General features: G+C 41.4%; 1 protein-coding gene across 1 annotated transcript in view; it reads right to left on the minus strand.

Moving 5' to 3' along the window:
• Positions 1–3,712, minus strand: part of LOC105145856 (uncharacterized) — a 137,566-nt gene extending 133,854 nt beyond the window's left edge. The window contains exon 1 of the mRNA XM_087411475.1: positions 3,680–3,712. The gene's annotated coding sequence lies outside the window, so the exon portion shown is untranslated. The remainder of the gene's footprint in view (positions 1–3,679) is intronic.
• Positions 3,713–11,257: the final 7,545 nt, after the last annotated feature.

An 11,257-nucleotide genomic window follows, 5' to 3' on the forward strand; every position in this document is an offset into this window, starting at 1 on the left:
TGAAAATGCATGAATTAAGCGGATACATTTAGGTGTATACAACGTGTCTTTGTACCACGCACACGTGTAAGTACACGTAGTACTTCCCTTGTGACGTACCTCCTTTTGATCTCTTTTTAGCCCTTGAGTGCAATCGAGGCCTCAAGCTTAAGTGCCGCCAGAGGAAAGAGAAATGACGCTTCGCATGTGTTTTGACTAATTAACATACGTGAAAATCCTCTTAATTGGGTGATTAAACGCCTGCGGAGAGGACTCTAATGGGAAACAGGTCTTCCACGCTTGGCCACGCATCTTTTATTTTTAATTCTTGCCGCATTCTTTTATCTCTATCGTCGTATTCGCGAAAGATCGGCGTGAGCGCAGTCTCTGTTCGCCATCTAATCTAGCCTGATGTACAGCCTAAGTCTAATTTAGTCTCGCTTGGTTTAATTTTAAGCAACGTATTCCAAGTTAGCTCGGTCTGGTCTAGTCTTATGTTTAGTCTCCTTTATATCCCAAAATAATTCATTCAAGGCTAACTCAATTTGATGCTTGCCTAGAGTGAATTTAAAACGTTACGTTTTTAAAAATTAGATTTTATATTTAAATGTCTCCGTTAGAGTCGCGACATAATTGATGTTACAAAAAGGAAGACCTACTTCATAACCTTAGAAATCGGTGAGCAAACCATTTCCCATGGGTGAACGTTCATCACGTTAGGAGAGGTCTCTTCTGACGTTTATGACAAATTTTTTTGCAGTCACGTAGGATATCGCGGACCGGTATGTCGCTAACGAAGGAAAATCGAAGAAGAGGTGGCCAGGTGGAAGAAGCAGAGGACGGCTATCTATTCAATTATCACCTTGGAACGGCCGCATACGTATGAACAGGTAATCCCATTTCACGACTTCCGGCCATTCTCGAGCTTTGAGCGACGTGTCCTGTGACGTCACATGTATCCTATCTTCGATTTCACGGATGCATGGCTTGGCTTTTCTACCCCATCACCCTCTTAATCATCTTTTGCCAAAATTATATAAAAAGCCTTAACATTCCAAAGCGTTAATTATAGAGAAAGGAAATTATAAAAAGTCAGATTAAAAGAGACATCGGAGCAAGCTGGATGATAATGCAAACCGCATCGAGCCAGTTGTAACAAACCGGATCGCATTCGTGATCAGATTGAACGAAATTATATTTATTTATAGATTGAGGTTAGATTAAAGCAATGTAAATGAAAAAAAGTACTACTTGCATTTTTTTTTTCCAAGCAATCAATATCTTTGAGCTCATTGCTAATCAACTTGTAAACGATCAGAAGATTATTACTCGTAGGTATCTGTGATCGGGATAAAGATTTCTTTGGGTACAAGCGAAGCACAAGTCCGTGCTACTGGCAATTTACTATCTTCTGGTAATTAACCGCTTCCTTAAGCTGAGTCGTATCTTCCCTTATCTGTTTCACCGTATCTGCCCTACACGTGTGTATACGCGTACTTGCGTACATTCTAAACAAAGAGCCATTTTCCCACATAGCACACCGTGAAATTCTACAATTGCGTGTGCGTGTACGATGAAAATCTCTATATTGTTATTTGAGACAGAGGTGGGCAACCTTTTTGAGGGTCGATTCGAATATAGAAATAATCATTATAAAAGCACGCAGTCCATGCACGCGCCTCTTATTATCATTTTAAAAAATAATAAGGACCGTTTTCGAGCACTTGAACGTTTCTCAGATTAAACACCGTTTTCTGCATGTTGGTACTTTCTTCAGGAATTTTAAAATACTTCGCGGACCGTTTTTCGAACAGCCGAGTAATTAAGCTTTTGTGCCGTTTCCTAGCGCGTTCTTTTGTTCTTCAAAAGGAAACCTAGTATCTTTAACGGTTTTCCAGAAAAATTAGGAAGGCTCGCGAGGAGAGCTTTTGCTCAGGTAAAATTAAAATTTATTTTATCCGTTTACAAAATTTACAGACGCAACAATAGAAGCGTTAATATGTTACTAATCAAGAGAAGATGGATGAAGCTTTATTCTAAGACCTTATTTAAAGAATGCGATTTGAAATACCACTTATGTGTACATTAATATGAAGCCAATGAACTGCTGGATAATTGAAAATTAATTACTTGATATTTAAATTTTGATTTTTGAATCATATAAAAGAAAGTAAATTTCAATTAATTGCGATAAAGTAGCAACCTGGCTTCGACGACTCAAGTAAAGACTAATATCGTACTATGTACATCGTCTGCGTTTATTGTCCAAAAACAATCTGTGAAGTTTAATTGCGAATAGTTGGAGTACGTTTCAGGTACAATTGACCGAGAATGTCTATATTTTCGTATCCGGTCAATTTCAAGCGCTATTCATTAAAGATACTTGGTATTCACAAGTATTTTATTTTTCGTTCTCGGTTCATGAAATTAATTGTATTATTTACGTAGCGTCGAACAATCACTCATAAAGATTAACGATCGCCTATCTACATTCAAAAATATCTCTTTACAATCTGTTAAGAATAATTGCTGAAGATAGGCTTATACTAGGTTTAACGTGTACAACATTTAGTTTGGCATACGATAAGACCTGCGATAGCTAGGTTGGGTTAGGTTCCCCTTGCGTGCGTATCGATACACATACACATCTATGTAGGAGATTACATAGAATGTCTCGTCGTAGTAGGATGGGGATGGGTGCCTAGAAAGAGAGAGAGGGAGAGAGGGGGAGAGAGAGAGAAGTAAGAAGAGGGTGGAAGGGTGGCTTAGTACAATTTCTTCGAATCAAGCGAAAGCCAATTACAAGTTTAATTCAGAACTTTGCACGGGCGATAATTAGCCGGTAAATTAAATTTACTTTCGTTTCAAAACAATCGTGCAAGTTTGCCGCCCTGCGTGCCGCGGCGCAGCGCGTCGCGATGAAACGTCGTCCTCATCCTCGTCGTTCTCGTCCTCGTCGTCGTCCTCGTCCTCGTCGTCGTCGTCGTCGTCGTCGTCGTCGTCATCGTCGTCGTCGCGTAGGAACAATCGAGAATTGTACAAAATTAATTATGCGGAACAATGACGTCGTAATGTCTGATGTTCTTCATCGATGTGGTTTCTCATTGATGTGAAGGAAAAATTCAATAAAATGTGATTATACAAAGCGCAGTATACTGAATTTTGAAAGAGTATTTAATTTGTTCTTATATGTTAGTTGATATTATTTAGTTTTTTTTCTTTAATGATAAAAAAAATCGTTATATATTGCCATGAGAGAATTAAACGCATTCCACGCTGTTACATTAGAGATCTGCGTGTAAAAGCGACTTTACGTTTCCTGAGAATTGATCAATACTCACGCGATTAATTCTGGCGAGAATGTATCTGCGCGCTCTAGTAATTACTGTTACAGATACAAATACCTGCCTCGGCCGTATATTATACGAAGCAACCCTACTATAGCACGAGAATGCGCCACGCGCACCATGAAGTGATTTCTTCGCTGAATAATTTAATCCTTACAACAGGAAAATATTAATCTACGAATTTCGAAATTGCGAAATCTCGTAGTACATTTTGTCACGCCCATTCATTTACTTAAAGCATAGAAAACGAAGAATTTGTTAATCGCAAAATGTCATTTAACGGTAGATCGATTAAGCTATCGGATTTCGAATAAATTAATTGCATGCATAATATAATAATGTAATTTACTCACCTAAGTTAGGTAAAGGTACCTCCACACATACTCGGCAGCCTGCAATCAATTATTATTCTTATAAATTTTTAATATTCTGAATATAAAGAAAAAGATTTTATATATATATATATAAATATTTTTTTTTTAAATACTCTATAATAAAATGCGCACAGGTAGTACATTGGAAGATATTTTATCAATATCGGTGACGATCACCCGGTCAAGTCGTGTTATTTTTATATCATCCCTAATTTTTAAGCTGTTTTAAAAGAATGTTTATATCATTTTTGCTATATTATTTCCATATTACTATTAGGTGTTGGAATTAATTCGTAGCGTTTTTTAATGAAAGAATGTTATTTATTTCACATGAGCATTAAAAAATACATTAATGAAAGTACTTCCCATCTCTTGTAAAACGCTACGAATTAATTCCAACACCTAATATATTACTAAACTATTAGGTGTTGGAATTAATTCGTAGCGTTTTTTAATGAAAGAATGTTATTTATTTCACATGAGCATTAAAAAATACATTAATGAAAGTACTTCCCATCACTTGTAAAACGCTACGAATTAATTCCAACACCTAATAAGTTATTACCGTGTTGTTTCTTTGTGTGTGTTATTTTCAAATGATTTCATATGTCTTTATTTCATACACATTTTTCTAAGCGTATTCTTGTAAGACATTCGCTTTATGCGTGCATATATCACTTTTTTTGCACGTTATTCTAAACATACGTGCGTTGTTTTATTCGAGTATTTCTAAATTAAACGAACGCTGTGTTTTTTTTCCCTATACATATACAAACGAGGCGTGTTCGTCTCTCGAATAATTTTTGTACATTCATACATTCTGCGTGACGTACTGCAGTCAGTCTTGGGACGCCATAATCGCGGGTGACACGAGCGATCAACCCTCGCGTTATACCCAGGGGCATCATTCTACGAGGTATGTTTCTTTAAACAAGTCGCTCTTTCGAGTAATGGTCTGCTGGTCTCGGTACTTCACCGTCTTCTGCTTTGCATGTTTCAAACCTACTAAAACTCTCAATAATCCGATCGAGAACTCAATTCCGCGCGACAAACGTGCCGCATTGTATAGTATACGAAGTCAACTATAGGCCGTTATAAGAAAATCGTATCATTTGATACGTCTCGCTTTCAGATCTTGAATAGCACGTTTCACGAATTTTTATCTTTTTATTATTTGTGTATATGTACACACAGATAATAGTGAAGAAAAAGAAAGAGGAGAAAGATACATAGATAATTTTTAATATCGCAAGTAGAATAATTCGTATTAGAATTTTGTAGAAATACTTATTTTCGTAGGTTGCCTTTTAATCGAATCGAGGAATGTCGCAACAAATTCGATCAAGGTTACATAAGGCGGCTAGTTTTTCATGGCGCGTCGTCCGGCGACACTGGCGTGCTGGAGGTGCAGGGTATACGTACACCGCTGTGCAAACGTGGAACGTCTTGAGATGCGCATACATTACGGACACGCGATCTCTCGTATAGAACTCGCACTGAAAATTACAATTTAAATGGCCGCCGTCCGTTCTCCCGTGTCCGCTTATCTTCTCGTTTTCATCTAAACATCTCATTTTTATGCGCCATTGAAATTCCACGTCCCTTCTTTCGCTGGCGCGCTCCTCGTCCCTCGGTCACGCGATACGCCGTTGTCACTCCGCGGAACTTTTTCGCCCCCGTGCCGCGGTCGCGTCGGTTCGATACACCATCGGGGGGGGTTGGTGTATTACTCTGTTCGACCGCGTGCTAACTCGAACACGCAGGTCGCGGTGAGTCGGCACGATCGCGCACGCATATCGACGCCTCGCGGATGGCTCGACGTATCGTTCAAGACACCCTGTGTAGGGTGTATAAGTCGTCGTATACGGTATGAAAGGTACGTGGCGTCGCTTGGCATCGCATCGCATCGCATCGCATCGCGTTGCGTCGCGTTGCGTCGCGTCGCGTCGCGTTGCGATGCGTTGCGTTGCGATGCGGATGCGATGCGGATGCGTTGCGTTGCGTCGCGTCTCGTCGCATCTCGTCGAGCACCTGTGCATATCCTGTGCGTTTCCAGCCTGCGAGACACCCCGCGCGCACTCTTCGCAGGCCGGAGAGTTGATTTAAAATTGATTTATGCAAATTGGCGCTGCACGAGCAATTAACAATTCCTTGTAGACCGGCTCGAGTATAGCTTTTCGCTGAGGAGAGGTTGCGGGGGTGGTTCGGCAAGGCACCGAGTCCTAGAGAAGGTCGAAGGAGGAGGGGGAGGGGAGGGGGCATACCAAGGGAAAGGGCTGGCTGCACATAGCCAAGCTGATGAAGGACGAAACACAGAGAATGCGCGATGCTCCGAGAAAATGGAATTAATTTGCTAGGATTAAATCCGCCTAGCGCCGCGCTATAGAACGCTGAATGTTTCTCGCGTACGTGTGCGGACTTATTTAGACAGAGAAAGAGAAAGAGAGAAGAAATGGGAGAGTCTGAATGTTCGCGAATGTCTGAAGAAAACGAAGGGCCGGAAGACGACAACGATTTCAGACATCAATTCCTTAAAAGCTCTCCGCGCTTGTATTCTCGAGTATCGAGATGTCTTAATTTATTGATTAGGATTTTTAATCTTTTTAATGTAATGTATACACAAGAGGGAATAACAAAAAGTAAACGAAGCTGTAGAATCAGAAAATCAGAGACCAGATTGCGCAGGACGGATGGCTACTTATTTTGGTTGCCTGCACCCTGCCCACCCTTAAAGTCTTCCGCATCGGTGCAAATGGACGTTGTTCGTTTATATATTCCCGCGTGTCCAAACAGGTGTCTATGCATTGTTCCGGCAGCGCTTTCTCTAACAATCCTATTTCTAGAATTTATCACGAATAGGAGGTCGGCTTGCTGCAACATACACAACTTTCAACCACATTGTTGAAAGATTCCAGAAATAAAACAAGTTAATGTCCAATTGTAAGTAGGACATGGATGTTATCTCAGGATATGGATCTTATTATTACAAATATTAAATGGAAGAAAGGCTAATTTGATTGATATGAAACTTTTAACGAATAACGTGACGCACGTTGGTGGCGTTTGAAAAAAAATCGATATCACTTGTATTGAGGCGTCTTGGTTAAACATTCAGCGTTCGTTAGGGCCGGCACTCAAGCAGAAGATTATTTACGCGACAGTTAAGTCGTCCCGAACAGTTTCGTAGGGTAAGCTGAGTTCGGTTGACACATGGAAGAGGCGGCCAGCCAGGAATGTGCTAATGAGATCATTTAGCTGCCCCTTCCTGGCTCCTTTGCACTCTTTACCCCGCCCTCGCGTTTACCCCTACGATCTACGAGGGAAAGAGAGGACTACCACCTACTTGATTTACACTAATACGCCAGGGACATATTTAACGAAGGCTCCCGCACAGGACTTTTTTGGTTAAGTAATTAATGGCCAGCGTTACAATAAAATATTTCATGTAAATATTGTAAATATATGATATATTTAGTTGTAGAAATATCCAATATTCTATAGTATATATATCTAATGTACAAAGGATTCAGCTTTATATGAAATTACTTAATCGTGAATTAAATGAAGAACGTTTGAATATATAGTTGCCGATTAATTCTAAAATATTTTTGTAGATATAAATTAATCATATATATTTATTAAATACTATGAAAGAAATTAATTTATATACAACGATGTGTCATTTAATCAAATTCATCTGTAAATAGTTTGTATGAAATATTTCGCAGGCGCGAAATAATCGAGTAGCCCGCCACGTTCGATTCGTAGATCCCAATCGTGGAACTTTCGGGAGACAAGATATGGCCACAATAAAGCGGCGTATAAAATAATTGGCTGTAAAGTTCTGCGCTCACGTGCGGGGCCGCAGTCGAGGCGGGGATGGTGCGGAGGGTGAAGGGAATTGCGTGGCCTCCCTCTTCGGAGCTCTCAGAAAATCCCGCTTCGGGGCTCAACGATCGTAAATTTCTCCGAATATTTTATTGTGTGACAATTTTTATGGTAATTGTCATTATAAATTTGCTTGGATTATTTATGCTCCGGGCGCGAATAAAGGGAGGGCTTTTAGGACGCGAAGGAGAGAAAAGAGGAGGTTGGAGGTTGGAGGTGGGAAAGGGTTGTTATTCCTCCCTCCCGTCGTGTCGTTCGGTATTCGTATACTTACGAAGATCGAAGATCACGGTGCGTAAATCAGAACGTCGATGCGATCTACGGGGTTCAGAGGGTCGTCTCGTGGGAATTTTCGAAGGGCGCCCGCTGAGAAATTCATTAAGGAGCAACTTGTTCATGTCGCAGCTGTGTACCGCGGAATTTCGCGAGCGAATGGACACGGACGTGCGTCTCTCTTGCCCGCATCTTCGCACGCTTTTTACTCAGGACGACAGTCCTCCTCATGGCTGATTTAAACGATTCTTTTCGATGCGCGTTTCCCGGACGCTTAAAACTGCTCGCTAAAGACGCGCGGGGAGTAACGTGGGTAACGTGCAAACAGTCAAGGAACTTTGGCGAAGGCGCGTCGAGATCCTCGCAGGGATTTTACGAGGCGGCGTAATTTATCGCTGGAATCGCCCGGCGGATTATTAGAATCTGTAAACAGACCGTGTCATCTCGTACATGGGGAAGGGCTGTAGATTGGAGGCATGGCACCCTGCGATTGACAACCTATAATTGGACGCGCCGTGATCGTAAATGACGCGAATCTATCGGTTAATGATTTTACACGCATGCAATGTAATCGAGTAATCGTTGCAACAGACGGTAATTAAAAGTTAGCAATTAAATAATGAAACTTGAAAATTACTGTTATCTTCTTTCCTAAAAATGATGAATTGTCGATGTCTGTTGCAAAATCATATTCGCATTATATCGAATCTTCTTTTCCACGCGATGAACAAATTAAATGCTTCGTTTTCTCGAAATTTTCAACGAAAATTTGGCGCAGCAATTTCTAATTTGTATAGAAACGAGCGTTAGGGATATCCTCGAGAATCGTGGTATGGCATGGCGTCCTCGCGTTTCATACTTTTCTTGGTTTTTCCCTTCGACGCAGGCAAACGAAATGAAAGCCTCGAAAGGTCCCGAACTAAACAGAAAGCAGGCTGCGCCGAGGTAAGACGTTTAATGAAATCAGCACGGTGTCTGTCTCTTCTCGTAGACTCTCCTCGGCGCTGTTTTAATTATACTGGGGCTCTCTCGCTAGTTGCACATCTCCCTCTCTCTCTCTCTCTCTCTCTCTCTCACCACCGCTCGCGCTCGTCACGCTCGTTGTACTGCCGACGGGACACGCACACCGCGAGACCTTTAGGATGATTAGACGAAGACGTTACGAAATTAGTATCCTCGCAGACAAAATTGTCGAAGGGAGCCGGTTGTTACGCGCTCGCGCGTTTCTACACGTGCTCGCGACAAGCCGCCGTCTCTCGTTAGTTGCGGCATGTTGGATGCGTTTGTCAAATTTACAGGACGCGCCTGCTACGCCGAACGATTTACGAGGAAAACCGCAAATTTTTCTTAAATTCGCAATTTTATTCCATTCGACGTTCCGTAATGAAATACACGATAGACAGGATGTGATTTTATAATAGACATTTCTTGATATGAAAGGCATTTTAATGAATTAATTATTTATTCTCAAAGCACTTTCCGTAATATCTTTTTAAATAATTATTGCCTTACTCGAGTCATTCTTGTTTCACGTTATTCATATTTCATATCAAAGTCACTCATTCGCCTACCGTTTCTGAATTCCACGCGATCGATATTCCTATGTTAATTAGGATCGAGCGACTCGCCCACAGAGAAGAACGTATATCCCCCCGCGAGATCGATGATCCACGACGAACCGAATGCGGCGTATTCGAGGACGATTCAGTTCGATTGCGCCGACAACGCCGGGGCATTAATTAGCGTGCATAATTGTTTACCGGCGCTAAACGGAGCTGGATCAATATTTAATTGAATGCCTGCTAAATGCCAGCTGCATCGCCGCGGCTCTCAAATCGAGCCGGTTCCTCTGAATAACGGCTCCTGGGATACAATGCCCTGAGGAGGGGGCGGAAAGGGGAACACCCCCTTGTCGTATACGTTGTTCTACGCGGTGCCTCATTCGCCTCCCTCACCCTCCCCCCCCCCCGCCTCTCATCCCGCGTCTTTCTCCCTCGACTGAGTAATTATGATTTGAAAATGATGCATCGTTCTTTATCTCGCGCGGTGTGTGTTTCTTTTATAGGGTCTCATTAATTCTAATTCATTAAATGTTATACCTCACACGCGTTGAAATATTATACATGAAATTTTATACATATACGCCATAGAGTTGCTAATCAATCGTGGTAATTTTTACTTTTCGTATAAACTATTGCTGATTGCTGTAGTTCCGAATACTTGATACATACACACGCACGCGCACGCACATATATACACGTTGCATATACACGCTTTGATTAACCCCGTTGCAAGAATTATTCTCGCTATCTCGAGATTATGTTCGCGGTTATATTGCATCCGTGAAATAAGAGTCAGCGAGCAGGGATAGCACTTCGTACGAGGGTTGCAACGGTGCGAGGAAAACAGGCAAATTGCGGCGGTCGACAGATGGGGTGAGGGGGTAGAAAGGCCAGGTTCGCGTGCCACTGCTTTTCCATCCGGCTTTCCTTGTTCGGAGAATTCTGACGCTCCGCGTTCGGGGAGTGGCTCCGTGTAAATTTGTGTAATTAAAAAGACGCCACGTCGAGATTTTATTTCTCTTTGTCTTACGCTTAGAAAGATGTAGAGAGAATTCAGTGTACGGGAATGTTGACCTATGAGTGAATTCTTGGTGATGGAAATATGAAGCATGTAAAGTATTGTATTTTTTCTACCTTTTACTTCAATAATCAAATATATTATTCATGAGCCGAAGAGGAATCGTTAAGTGAAGACTTTAAAGAATGATTTAGAAACTTTTAAGGAATTATTATGAGCAAATGATGCGAGAGCAACGGCGTTATTTCTTTTTTTTCTTTTTTCTTTTTTTTTTTTGTTTTACAGTCGGAAGACAATATAAGAGCGGCGTCGGTGCTCGCGGCGAACTCGTTAAATCCTCGGAAAGTTACTTTGAAGCGCTCGCGAAAACTCTAAAGTATCTACAAGCCCATTGGATAATATCGGGTTTGGGGCCCGGCAGTAGGGGATGGAAACGATTACGATCGTCATAGTCGTATATTAGCATAGACGAAAAACAGACTCGTAAAACAACCACCGCGTCGCGTTGCATCGCGACGATTCTGTTTCCATGGAAATCACACGTTGCACGATTTTGACGTCACACTCGCGGAAACATACGATATTTATTTCCTCGTTATTAGCAAAACCGCACATTGATTCAATATTTTTATCTTCGTTTCTCTTTTCATCCCCTATGACATCGTCGCGCTTGGGTGAGCTGTTTAAACAGCTAATTTTGCGATAGACGGGTGATTAACAAAAAAATCTGATGTTGCAACATCATTTTTGTGAATATAACATTTGCTATACCGTAGAACATTTTCAAGGAAGATAAATTAATTGATATTATTAAGG

This window comes from Acromyrmex echinatior, chromosome 11 (genome assembly GCF_024713525.1).
Source record: "Acromyrmex echinatior isolate Ae372 chromosome 11, ASM2471352v2, whole genome shotgun sequence".
NCBI classification, from domain to species: domain Eukaryota; kingdom Metazoa; phylum Arthropoda; class Insecta; order Hymenoptera; family Formicidae; genus Acromyrmex; species Acromyrmex echinatior.